Here is a 14,077-nt window from a genome sequence, read left to right as displayed (position 1 = left end):
GCTCTTGCTATCTCCAACCAGCTGCTGCAGAAAAAAAGACCTTCTGGCCCCATCCAGAAGTTTGTGAAGCTCTTGCAAGTTCTCTTTTGCTGTTAAAATGAGTCCCAGCCCATTTGCCCTTTCCTGTGAAAGCTCTGGGCTTGATGCCACCAGAAAAAGGAGACAGTGAAAATAATACAGTGGGGAAGGGCTCTGGGTGGATGGGGCTGAGCAAGCAGCAGCCAGGAATGGGAGCACTGGGCAGACTCCAGCTGATACCTTGATCCAGCCGTGGGGGTTTGCACTGAGAGATGGACATGGGCACAGCTTCTTCACACTGCAGGACGCCGTTCTTTCACAGCCTCATTCTGCGGTGATGGAGCAGAGCCACTGTCTGAGTCGCGTTCAGGCCAGGCACGCTGGGTTTCCGCTGGTGGACCTCAGCCCAAGCAGTCTCAAAGCAAAAAGAAAGGGCTACGCCCTCCCGCTCTCTGCCCCATTTCCACAATTTGGTAATCCCAGGGGGAAGGGTGGGGACTGAATGGGCCAGAGCAAGGAAGCTGAAGGCCAGACAAGAAGAGAGAATTCTCTGCAGACAGACATTTGCACAGTGTTTCTGCAGGGGTAAATGCCAGAGGATGCACCAGGGAAATAATGGGGGGAAAAGGTGGCCCCAAATGAAGCAGCTTTCCCTCCAAAAAGACAAGAGGCCAGTGTGTGAGTAAGGTGGAGGAGGTGTTGGGGCCATGGGGGATGTCCTGCTCCACTCTTCACTAACCTCATTGCAGTGACTCAGACATTTGTCATGGTTCCCCACTCTGTCTGGGTTCGAGTACCCCCCGGACTCCTCTCCCAGCCTTGCTATCAAGCACAATCAGTCCAAAAACAAAAGCTGTTGGTACTCTCCCAGGTTCTGCTCAATATCCAGATCTACTACATAAGTGAGACACTCAAGATCAGAATGCAGTGCCATTTCTAATAGATCCTTTGCACTTTTATGGCAGGGATGTCCCTGCCCTTTGAGTCCTGCAGTGGCTGGTTAATAATGGGACCACTTAAGTGCCTATCAGGAGAGTTTGTAACTAATGTGCTAGTGATGCACCTGCTTTTCATTATTCTCAGGCTCTCCGCAGACACAATCAGACACAATTGGCCATTCTCAAGGCACATTTATCTTTTGAATATGAAGGCAAGAGACTCAATTATTTTTTTCAAAAGTAAGCTAAGATTCTGGTGAGCAAATTAGTTATCCTCCCCATTCTTCTTCAAAATGCCATCAGGAGCCATCATAAGCAAATACTATCAATCACTATCTGTTTCATTCAGTCTGCCTGAGCTACCAGTAAGGATCCACATAGGGAAATACGTTGTCTCCACTCCCCACCCAAGAAAAGTCTCTTCAAAGCTTGGGCATGATTTTTGTAGTTGAGACTCCAGGCTAGATGCAATGTAACTAGGGAGCTCGGGTCATGTGTGAACCTGAAGGAGATGGAAGGAGAAGGAACACGTAAGTATCTATTACTGGTTGGAAACATAGGGCCCTCCCTTCCCCTTCCCCACCAACTCAAACAAACTTTGAAGCCATCCAGCCAACTGCTCTAGGTGGAAGAGAAACACACCCTGTAGCAAGTTCCTGATAGAAATTGGATCTCGGGCTCCCCTTTATAGTCCAGGAGCACTGTCACTAAGGCCAAGTTGCCTTGACTGTCTCATTTTTCCAACCTGCATGAACAAAAGTGTTTATTTAACACCATCTCTCCGGGGTTTCCTCAGCTCCCCAGTCTCCAGACCTCTCAGTTTACTTACAGCATCATCAGCTGCAAACTGATTAGTCCAGTCCCCTTCTCTTCTCCCCCATGGTTATCGCTTTTATTAACAGCAAGGGAGTGATAATGGGGAAAGATGATCAAAGCTCTTGGTATTAATGCAGGGGATTAATGGTATTTCTATTCCTGATCAGTGCACTCTCAGTGTGGAGAGGGAGCCGCCCAAATCAGCCTTTTCTGACTGAGAGTTGCTGCAGTGCCACTACCTAAATGGCTGCTGGCTAACGAGTCCGTTGCAGCTGGTTGAGGGAACAGCTCACTCACGTGAGGCTACTTCCCTCACAGCATAATGTGCCCAGGCTTGCATCCACAACAGCACGCAGGCACCTGATCTTGGATTTCAAACTGCTCTTGAGGCCTTGGGAACAAGGTCCACTGTTGAGGTCAACCCAGCTGGTGCTGAACAAACAACTGAACTGAAGTGGCCGGTTCACGCTGGGATTGCATCATGTTATTACAGTGGGGGAAACACAATTTACATCCTGATCTGGGACTTTGTGGAAGGTTCAGTGAACACCGCACTGGGGCGGGGGGGTGGGGGGGTGGGAGAAAAGACACCAAAAAAAATCCATGCCATGTTTTACATGTAGGCAGGAGACTGAAGTCCTCTGCAGCCATCCAGGGAGATCAGATGTGTTTAAAGCCACAGGGTATTGTATCTTGATTCCACTGAGATTCCAGCAGCCATTCAGCAGCAGGCAGGATTGGGGGAGAGGAAGCAGGACCGGCTGACCTTGGTCAGTCAAGGTTGCTGGCCACCACCAGCAAACCAAGGTGAAGAGGTTTCATCTGGCAGGGGCTGGAGACCAATGCAAAGAGCAAATGGAGAGTACTGGGATCAGGGGGATGGGTGAGAAACACCTTTGGAGATGCAGAATTTCACTTCACATGGAAGAATGAGGACACAAGGAAACTGTCCACTTCTCTTCTGCCTCTCCTGAGCACTCTTTCATGGAGTACATGACCCTCCTCCTCAGAGAGCCCACAGATAGGCTCCATTGCAGCACTTGCTCCCAAGCAGAGAGCAATGCATGGACGCCCAAAGATGACCTGAGGAACCAAGGCAACTCCTTTCCAAACCATGCAGTCTGTGTAAATTAGCCACACTTCAATATTGAGCCAAAGAAGTTCATCCAAAGCCAGGGCATTCTCATAAATAAGTCTTTACAAAAGGCAGGAAAACAGATGTCTTGCTTTGGGCAGCTTTTGGTGTCAGCCCAGCAAGAAAAGAACAACCTGGGTTCGATTTGCAAGTTTGAGCACTGACATCTGGGACATAAGGTGCTTCCTCATGAGAACTATTTGGACACTGGATGAGAGCTCTTCTTCTTAATTATTACTATTAAGAAATAAGGATCTTAAACAACACCATTTGTTTGCATATAATTTAGGGTCATTACTCCCTTCACAGCCAACTAGAATTATCTTTGACAATCTGCACAACTATTTCTTCCCCCCCCAGCCCCCTGTTTTTCATCACTCTCCGTCTCTCCACTATGCAGTGTAATAATGTTGTAAGGGTTTATTTATATCATCATAATTGGTTGCTGTGGAGACAATCATTATGTCACAAGTATAGGCCAGGGAGTTTTGGCTGAAGAATGAATTACAAAGGGGCCATGGAGGTGAGGCCTGCTGTTTTAGCGCACACTCCCATCCTCCCGCTCACACCACGGACCATCTGCATCCACACGCGTGCCCAACTCCACCTGCAGATGTTGGTCCCACATGTGGCCATGCGTAAATACGAGCTGACTTGCTCTGGCAAAATCTCAGATCAGAGTTTTTTATCCACATAACAGGGCAGTGACAACTGAGGGGAGAGGAGACACAGCTGTGAACCACAGGAAAAGGTTGGAGTTGGGTGAGGTCAGGCACAGGGCAGCAATGATGCTCCCACCCCACCCCACCCACCCCCATTCTTTAGCCTCTCCCCACACACATGCACAGTAAAAATCCCTCTGAAGGGGGCTGCAAAGCCCTGGGTGACCCAAGGGGACAAATGAACACTCCACACAACCCCATTACTGTTACTCACCAAAGCTGTTGTAGATCATCTCACTGTCTCAGGCTTGTAACACAGCTCAACCAAGATCTACTTTTCTGCAGAAAACCTTTTGTCTCATAGGCTCCTTCCAAGGTCATGACACCTAGTACAGTGTAACAGCAGCTTGTCATATAAGATGATGTGGACTTCTTACACGCTGCATCTTCAGGATGTGTTTGTCAGCAGGTCATGGTCTGTTTGTGTCTTGTGTATAATCAGAAGGAGCAAGCAGAGATGAAAGCGAGTGTTTTCTTTGTGGGCCTGCATCCATCCAAGGTCAGCAAAATCACTAACAAACTGCCCTCCTAGCCAGATCTGACTGAAGGTGAATGCAGAAGAGCTGATTGGCATTAGTGGGCTCTGGATAAATGGAGCTGTTCGCCTTGGGATCGTGAGTTCAGAGGAAGGTCAGTCCACTGTTGACCACCATTCGTTAGCTCTGGCAGCGACTCAACAATTTCTGTGAAACAAGGAGCCGGTCTTGGCTTGGGTCCCAGTGGAATGAGAGCTGGTGTCACTGCAGTTGCTGTCCTTGCTGGCTGGCTCCCCGGGGAAATAACAAAGCAATTCAGAGAACCCATCCTCACGGCTCAGCACCTTTCTGGGAGATCGCTCTGGAGTAATGAAGGGGGAGTTTCTGCTGTGTCTCAGTGTAGCGAGGCACAGAAATGACTGCTGAGCTCCAGCTCTGGTTGATGAGTGAAGACCAGACATCGCCACCAAAGACTTAAAGCAATGAAAAGCTCAAGTTAAAATTGGAGTGGTGGAAGAAAGGTCAAAATCTTCTGTGGAAGAAATCAAGAGAAAAGCAACCAAAATGTCTGCAGAGCAGCTGACATGTGAAGACAGGAGGTTGATGGTGAGGTTAGAGACTTGAGTGAGGACCCCTCTCTCCCCATGACTGTTGCCTGTTGAAGGGTGAAGGAGATAAGCCTTTTCCCACCCTCCTAGCCCCCTTCACCCCATGCCCAAAGCAGGTTCAGGGTCTGCAGCAGTAGAGCTGCCCTATAGCCCACTCCTCCGGGCTCCTGCTTTGCTGGGGCCATGTGAGACCCCAGGGAGGGAGGGAGTGAAATACTGGCCAAATGAACTGTCCAGGTGGCCTGTGGATCTCAATTTGAATGTCCCGGTGTATATTGAAATAAATACAATAAACCAGGTCACTATCACTTATGTGAAATTCGCTTATTGTTTTAAATCATCATTATCACCATCATAATTAAAATCAAGCAACAGCTTAAAGAAACTAATGAATATTTTTATACGTGAACTTATCACAGGAAAGGGGGGAAAAAAACGTAAAGTGAAAATGTGCCTGTATTGCTAATAAATATTATTGGAGGGACTCCCAGCTTTCCACATTACCACAGTGTGATATGACAGCCTATAATGGATTACTCAACTGCCCGAAGCCATTGTAGGAATAAATCCCTTTTAATATTCATGTGCGGTCTTTGAGAAAATAGATGTAAGCAGTTAATACTTTTCTATAGACAAAACAATGCAGTTTATCAAAACAAAATATGTGCTTGAAAACAAAAATCTCAAAGCTCCTGGACTCATTCTTTTTTTGCAAATCAGAAAGAATAGGACTCCCTAAAAGGACAATTTGGGTCACCATGGTGCACGGAAAGGAAGATGGGGAGGGACAGGATATTATCAAGGGTTGGTAGAAAGGGGCAAAAGGTGTAAGAAAAAATAACAAGTAGTTTGTGAATCTGTGGCTGTAAACAGGGCACTTAAGCAGGGTGTTGCAGGAGGAAGGTGTTGGCTGGCAGTGGGGCTGCTGGTTGCCCTCTAAAGCCCTCACTGGGACAGGAGGGAGTATATGGGTGGCAGAGGAAGACGAGGTGCTTTCCAGGAATGAGGTGCAGTGCTCTGTGAGGTGCAGGGATGCGAGGGCTTAGCTGTGTTTATAGGACAGTAAATGATATAGCAAAAGAGGTGAACAGGAATGCTTCTGCGGGGCCAGCTGAGGGCTGCTCCCTCCCAGCCCTCTGCTCCATCTTCTTGCTTTTCCTTTTGCAGCTGATCTATAAAACCTACCAGGTTTTTATCTCTGGTTTGTTTGGGGTTTTCTTTCTCCCTTTACACAGCGGAACAAGAGAAGCAGCAGTGCAGAGGAATCTTTGTGCCTTTTTGTGTGGTAGGGAGTGAGAGAAATGGAGGTTAACCCTTCCTGCCCCAACTTTTTGCAGGCAGTCAATGCTTGGAGGGGAAACCAGGAAGCAAAACCCTCTCAGGGACTGGAGGGAATGGCTGCAGCCTGCCAGAGGTGAGGGTGCAAAAATGAGAGACTTGATCTTACAGAATCAGGCGCAGCTGAGATGTGAACCCAACTTCTATTTGGCTGCCATGACCTGTGGCTATAAATGGCTGTAGATGCATCTGAAACTGTGAGGGAGAGAGAAGCAGAAACTCTTCAGTTCCCCTCCTGCTGTGAGATCTAGGCAGCGAAGACAAGCTAAAACTGAAGCATCAAGAATAAATAAGGTCCCCCTGGGACTCATGCTGCTTTGATATCTGTGGCTGCCTGGTGGGCAAGAGTTGACTCACACCTGCCTTCTGCTCGCCCGTGTTCAGAGGGAGCCTGTGATGACTCCCTTTGCCTCTGGCGCAACCACAGCAAAGGCAGCTCAAGGACTGTCTCAGATTGGGGTAGGCATGGTCCAGGCTGAAGGAGACACCATGTTCTTGAACCAAATTCAGCTCAAAATGTAGCCCAAGAAACCTACACTGCTCTGAATGCTGCAGGACTTGGCCAAAGCCATGAGTCTGCAAAGACCCACAGGGCACATAACTTGACCTTCCTGCCAAGTGACACTGGCTTCTGTGGAGCTGCTTGGAGGAATTCAGGATCGCCAAGTGCTGAACCAACCACAACACCCTGAGATGCTCCCATGTTCGAAAATACTTTCAGAAGGGGCACTATTTTTTAAGATATCCAGTTTTGTAATTGTCATAATGATCATCGAGACAGGAAAAAAATCCATGAACTTACCATGTTAGCATGTCAGACCAATCCACTCAACCTGCTCAGATTTTATTCTCACAGTGGGGTTCCCCATCTGGGCAAGGCTTCAGCTGTGTAACCATTTACATTGCCAGCATTGTTGGAAAGATGCTGTAATTAGAAATATTCCAGGAACACTTGTACAGACATTTTTCTACATCTTTATTAATTTATTGTAACAGAAAGCTTGTCACTGTAAACACCAGGAGTGTCTCTTTAAATGCCAGATAGTTTTATAGGCTGTATTGGGTGAAATGAAAGTGGGCCAGCTTTATAGGTCATATTCTCCTTTGAAATGGAACAGGTCCAGGAGACAATTGGGAACCAGAATGGGAAAAATTCCTCCCACCCACCTCCTTCCAGCGGAGCAGAGGTGTGTCTTGTTTCGAAAGGGAAAGAAAAAGTTTCACCTTCTAATTGTTGTATTGAGTAGCTCATTGACTGCACTTTTTGTTCAATACCTTTTTTACGACTCAGATTGTCTAATCAAAGGCTTTTTCCTTCCTTGCCTTAGCTTTGCAGCCTGTAGCATTGATCCAAAATCTGAAACGAAAGAGGAAAACAGGCTCTGGGAAAAGAGAACACAATTAACACCCAAGCAGCTTCATTTTTTGGGGTGCCTTTAAACATCTTGCACCTCTCAGTCTATTCTGCCATTCTTTTATTTTCCCTTTTGTGTTCAGGAGGTTTCTTTAAGGAAAGCCTTTATCAGCAGCTCAGGGAGAAGATTAAAGCACCTGTCACAGAGAAACAGGTTACTTTTTGTGTCCGAGTTCTTAATCCACTTTATTAAAATGTTCCAAATCTTCCTTCAAGAGGAGAGATCAGAAGGCCATTTCCCTCTCACCCCTGGCATGCCTTCCTTCCGGATACTTGTGCTTCATTAGAGACTGAAAAAAAACAAAGTCAAGGCAAGGAAAAGAGAGAACAAGACTGCAGTGACTGGTTAATATGGGATGTGGAGTCTTCTACTTCATGGTCACTGATACTGTCCTGGCCCCAGGCTGGAAGCAATTGAAAGCTTTTCCCATCTGAAAGACACTTGTGTGAATCGAGTCAGAGATCTCTGACTATTTTTACCTTTGAGGTTCAAAGGAGAGAGCTTTGCAGTGAGCAAAGCCAAACATGCAGCCAGCCTGCTGTCGTGTTGCTGATAGCAGCAAGGAAAGGGCACAGAAAGGGTGAAGTTATTGGGTCTGCTTTGCTCTATACTCTACCTGTTCCCACAGACCTCAGGCCCGGTATTTCCCACCTGAAATAATGGATCTCTGTGGTTAATAAACCTTGATGGATTTTCTTCCATGACATTATCTAATCTTTTTTTCTGCATGTCCATAATCCTTCTCCACGCAAGCATGGCCCTTCCAGAGCAAGGATGAAGGGCACAACCTACTGCATGTGTGCCTCTGATCTCTGGGGGTGCCCAGTGAGTCACTTTTTGTGATGTTTAGCTTGAAGTCTTTTGTATTGAGAGCCCTGGAAATTGTGTGATTCCTCTGGGCAGCCTTGGGAGATTCGTGGGGGAAACAAGCCTAGATCTGGTCTAAACCCTGTCTTGGATCTGCCACCATCTCCTCACCGCAAGATGCTTCATCTCAACCCTCCTTTCCCTTCTCTTCCCCTCAGGCTTCTCACGTTGGATTTTCACAATTCATCTGCCCTAACCCAGAGATGTGGCCACAACATAGTGCAGGCAATCAGTGAGACACACCATCTCTGACGGTGAAAAACTGAAATAAGGATGAGACAGAAACCACTCCAAGTAGCCATGATAGAGGTCTAATGAGGTAACTGCCATGATGGCTTTTCCATGTAGCCAGTCTTGGATTTAAGGGCTGCTTGCTTTGCATAAGTAGCTGCTATTTTGTAAAGCAAGAGTATATGATGCAGACACTCCTCACGTTTCCTCAGGGTACAATTACTTTCTTATCTGTCTTGTACTGCTGTTTCTCTTCAGCTGAAGTAAGTTCTCCAGCGTGAGACTGTAGGGTTAATCTTTTGAGTAGGGAAAGTCTAAAAGGGCTGAAGAAAAGCATGGCAGTCTAAGAGAGCAAAGAGCAAGGAGGTGACATCTTGGCAGGCAGAGACAAAGCGTAAGGTGTTCCTGAAAGACAACCACTGCATTTCCCATCAGTGCTGACTCATAAAATGGCAGGTTCATTAAAGGTGAAATACACACAAACTACAGCTTGAGCAGTTTCATAATCTGCAAAGCACCTATGCAATTGGCTTTTCCCCTGCATCTTGACTCTTCTGAGACAAGAGTATCAAAGTAATTTGATTTTAAAATGTGTCATCCTGTTAATAAAACTGCAGTTGAAGGCTACATTTTATTTATTATTCAAATTATAGTAGCTCTTCAAGGCCTTGGCTGCAACGCAGCCCTGTTTAGCTAGAGGCAGTCTGTACACAACTCGAGAGACAAGTCCCTTCTGCTCCCCACCCCAGAGACTGCCACATCACTGGGGGAGATTTCCAAAGGGCTGCAAAGGTCTAGGTGTGGGACCCTGTTGATTTCCCTGCACTCCAGTCAAGACGACTGGCATGCAAAATCTCCTCTCCAGTCAAGATGACTGGTGAGCACTGCAAGGAAGGGAGCCCAGAGCGAAGATCACTTGCAACAGGCTCCAGCCACTCAGTGTCACTGCTGTGCCTTAATCACAAATCATCCTTTTTCTGCTTTTATAGCAGGCTACTACCGCGTTTTGTATCCACTGACACTCCTGTTCCAGGTACGGTACTGTACAGCAGTCTAGCCCGCGGCTATCTTGGTGTCCCATGTTTATCTAGTCTCTCCTGATGGCCTCCACAGCATATTTGCTCTATTTTCAAAGCCTGTTTTGAGCTGCTTTGAATTCCCTTTGTGCTTAGAGATCTGCCTCGCTCTTCGAGCTCCATGCACCCTCACCGGCAAGGTTTTTTAAAGCAAGGCCGTAGCTGGAAGTTGTCATTGATACGTGATGCAGAACAAAATCCAGCTCGCTCGAATGCAGCTAGATTGGCTCAGCGGGGCTGACAATAGATGAACTGGGTCTTATCAGCGGAGGGAGCAGATACGACACGGAAGCAGCATGCAGGGAGCAGATAGGAGCTCTGCGAAAGCGGACGGCCTGGCTGGTGAGAGTGGGGGGCGGCGGGGGAGGGATTTTTTTTTTTTTCGTGGCTGTTTTTGAGGGTGTTGTTTTAAAGCTGGCACCTTTCTGACCACAGTCACTGCATTAATGGGGAAAAGAAGTAAAAGTGACAGACAACCCGATGGAGGAGTGCTGTGACGAAAGGTCTCAGAGGGCTGCATTTGTCCGAATGAGCCACTGCCTCCCTGGGCAATTTATCCCTTGCTCCAAATGCATTTTCTGGATTTAATGACAAGTTGGTGGCATTTCTGCAATTAATCTTATCAAAGAGAGGTGATTTTACATGGAGCTGGCCCTGTATTTCCTACCCTGTGTTTTTGTTTATGAGGAGAGGGGCTGCCAGCTGTCTCCCAAGTCAGGGCACTGCAGTTCATGGCAGTAACAGTGGGTTATTAACCAAGTGTCTTCTCCTGACATCTGAAACCAGCACAGCTAAAAAATACAACCTCAGATTGTCCTAACAAGCAATCTCCAAAGTGTAAATATGCAACAGTGAGAGAAAGTATTTCTTTGCCAGTGAAACACTTTAATGAGTGGATGGCTCAGCAAATCTTTTATGCAGCTGCTTTCCCCACTGCGGATACTGAGATTTATGGTAGGAAGGGAGGGGACAAATAAGCAACCGGGGGAGTGCTGTCCCTGTGTGGTTGGGTTCCACCTCATACTCTGGTTTGGCTGGTCTGATTCTTCTGCAACTCTCCTTTCCTTGGATAAACCATTAATAGTCCTCTGGGGACTTGGAGCCAGGAACAGAAGTGGCTCCCAGTGCCAGAAATCATGACTTGGCTGAGACACGAAGGAACAATCCATCCTTCCGATGGGGGTACTGATGACATATACCCAAAGCTTTTAACTATCAAGTGCTCTTTGAATACTGATGGCCTCTTTTGGAGAGAAGCAAAGGAGAGAGAGTCAATGGAGATTATGTATTTTTACAATTCTGAGAAGCTTTTCCATATTCCCTTCCAATGGATAGGTTCTTAAGCTCTTCTTTCTGATGAATACTAGTCCCAAAACCAACATCACAATACCTGTAGGAATGAGATCCAAAAGAAACAACCTTTCTTCCTGACAGTGGTGGACTAAGAGGCGAAAGAATAATCCCAACATCCATTTTCCAGAAGGCCCTTCCTAATGATCATAACCGCCAACAGCAAAGTCTTTTTGCAAAACACAATGCTTAGAAATGCTATTAATAGGAAAAAAAACCCAACACACACAAAAAAATTATAAAAACCAGCACATTCTCAGCTGATTTACAAGCCCTCTGAGCTTGTCCTTGAGCCATTCTTCCTGTCATGATGAAATTTTTCCCTCCCCTTGGACCCGAGCTCCCAGCTGGAGGAGAAAGCTCACACCATGACTTGCCTGTTGGCAGCAATGTGCTCATCTGGGGAATCTGCTGTACTGGTGACAGTGTAGAGCAACCCTTGTTCTGACACCACATCATATTTTGAGCAATTTAATATCCATAAACCCAGTAATAGTCATCTTCTGACTTTGAAAAAAGAACAAAATACCTCTAAAAATTGTTGTCGTTACCATACCTTGATGTTGCAAACCGAGCCATTGAGTCTGTTAGTTGCTGGGAAAATGTTTATCTAACATCATCTCCAAAACCACTTTTTGATTCATACTTGTTTGCAAAGGCTCTGAAGAGAGATCAGCTGGACACGAAGACTTGAAAAAAGCTCCTGAAGGAATGTGAAGGTCTTGCTGCTCAGGACACACAGATAAAAACATCAGCAGAATACATAAGATGCTTTGCACTTTCCCTATTTATCCAAAAAGCTATTTTTGTTTATTAAAACCTAGTTACTAGCTGCATCTCGCCAATAACCTGGAGTGCTTGCTTGGTTAATTTAAGCAAGCAGAGCTTTGACGAAGTAATTTTACCGTCCTCAGGGATCTGCCAGCTTATGCCGGTCTTCACTATTTCAGATGAAATTGAGTTAATTTTCGCTGAAATTGCTTCTTAGCATACAAACACATTCCCCATCATAGCAAGCTTATGCCTCTGCAGCTCTATTATTCTTTAATTTACACACCCCGGCAGCGAGGGATTAATGCCTGAGACATACAAAAGGCTACAGTGTGGAGAGGAGAAGGGAAGGAGAGAGAGAGAGAGAGGAGCTCTGCAGGGAATAGGTAATGGTGTTTCAGTTTTATAGTCAAAACATTTAAAGTTTGGCATTAATACGGAGTCAACTCTCGTTGTCCTTTCACTCTGAAAACGCATCATCTAAAGTCTCAAGGCAGAAAACATCTCAGCTGCTCGGTCAGGCCAGAGATGATGGCAGGCCCCTGCAGGATTGCCAGGTTGAGAGGGCAATCACCGGGATATTACAAACCGCTCCACATCAGGAACTGATTGCGGGGGGTCAAGGCGGTGTGGAGCAGAACTGCACAGGAAGGCCAGATTTTGCCTTTGCATCTTCCACAGTGCTCTTCCTTCAAACAGGAGTTTCTCTGGGAAAATGCTGCTGCCAAGGCCCTGGGGATGCCTTCAAATGCTCAAAAATTAAAATACTGGGTTCTCATAAGCATCCAGACAAAAATATAACTAGTGCCAAAGCACCTGCAAATGGGTGGAAAAGGGGGATTCCATTATCTGGCTTTTCCAGAGAACAGGCAGAAGTGCCAAGTTCAGCAGTCCCTGCAAAGACTCAGTGAGATTCTAGGGTAGCAGCATTTTCAGCTAGTCCCTGCTGATGATTGATCAGAATAGCAATTAAGCTTTTTTAATGTTATCACTTCAGTTTTCCTTCTTTAATTAAACAGCTAACCATTGCGTCTTTTATTGTATACACTTCTGAGGTATATGCATGTTATTAGATAAAATATGGCAGTCACATATCATGTGCTGGCATACATGTATAATGAGATGTTTAAATTCCTTACCTTCCTTTGAAGGTCTGCCCTTCCTTCCCCTTCCCCGAGTACTACCAGTGCTGCAGCAGTGCCACAGTACATACCAAGACCTCATGCCACTGCTACGCATCCTACTTCCACACAAAGATGTTAACGCTTTCTCCTTGCTCCCCTCTGCTCATGAGAAGGTCTCTATCAGCCTGTGTTAATATTCTGCCTTCAAATCTTTTCTTGTTTCCTCCTTCACCATGATGCCTACCAAATCTGGACACCACAAGGAGGTTGCTGACCTGCTGAACTACTGCATCTTACACTAATTTATCTCATTGCTGTCTAACATCCAGCTGTTCTTCCTGGATTTTTATTAGACGGTAAGCTCTTGTGCCTTTGGCTTGAGCATCCTGTCATCACGGGTGCATGCCATAAAGTCTACAAATTTAGCATCAAAGAAAGCTCACTCTTGGGCTCCGAAGCAGGGCAACTGTATGAAATATGTTCTTGTATTTGGAATCTATATCTTGTGATATACAAGAGACCAGACAAGGAGGGTTCCCTCCAGGCAAGAACTCTTTGTATCTTCAGCCTGAGAGATAATTGAGTGAGATATTTTTTCCTACAGAGTAAAACAGACCTCCCAGCAACCATGGCACACCAGTTTGCCTTTCAACGGCTCCCCAGGGATCATTTTGCCCTTTTGCCAATGTCCCAGATCTTTGGCTTTGACACGAGCGGAAGGAATATTGTTTTTCTCCCCAGTTTGTGGGCAACACTGTCCCCTTTCTACCGCCAGAATGACTACACTCGAATCTGCCTAACACTAACACATGAAGTTTGTTTCCTTTATTGGGCAACGTTCCCTCCTGAGAACTGCCATTGGTAGCTGTGGATAGCATAGCAGTGGGGAAGGAGGTCCTCAATGTGAATCATGTTGAAGAAAATGGAAGGTACCTCACCAACTTGCAGGGCTCATACCAGCTCTGCTGCATGGCTGGGAAATCCCAGGTGCTGGAGCAAACCCTTGTTGAATCCAGGAGTGACCTGTGGTGAGAAAGGAGATATTATTTCTTTGCTCTAAAGAGAGACTCACGAGAAGCTCCTGTGCAGTCAGGGCAAGACCAAATCCAAGAACAAGAGAAATGCCCTTCCCATTTGCAGAAGAGGGAAAGGAGGAAAAAGCAGGAGAAAAACGTTAACAGAAAAACTACTC

General features: G+C 46.2%; 1 long non-coding RNA gene across 2 annotated transcripts; it reads right to left on the bottom strand.

Moving 5' to 3' along the window:
• Positions 1-1,128: 1,128 nt before the first annotated feature.
• On the bottom strand, positions 1,129-6,959 carry LOC141928151 (uncharacterized). 2 transcript variants are annotated; one of them, XR_012624676.1, is made up of 4 exons: positions 6,854-6,959; positions 3,844-4,578; positions 3,515-3,639; positions 1,129-1,458 (listed from the first exon to the last, which is right to left on the bottom strand). It is a non-coding gene; the product is annotated as an uncharacterized LOC141928151 (long non-coding RNA). The 2 variants fall into 2 exon arrangements; XR_012624677.1 differs by lacking the exon at positions 3,515-3,639.
• Positions 6,960-14,077: the final 7,118 nt, after the last annotated feature.

This window comes from Strix aluco, chromosome 11 (genome assembly GCF_031877795.1).
Source record: "Strix aluco isolate bStrAlu1 chromosome 11, bStrAlu1.hap1, whole genome shotgun sequence".
NCBI classification, from domain to species: domain Eukaryota; kingdom Metazoa; phylum Chordata; class Aves; order Strigiformes; family Strigidae; genus Strix; species Strix aluco.
The sequence above is the reverse complement of the archived record's forward strand: the minus strand, read 5'-3'. Positions and strand labels throughout refer to the sequence as shown.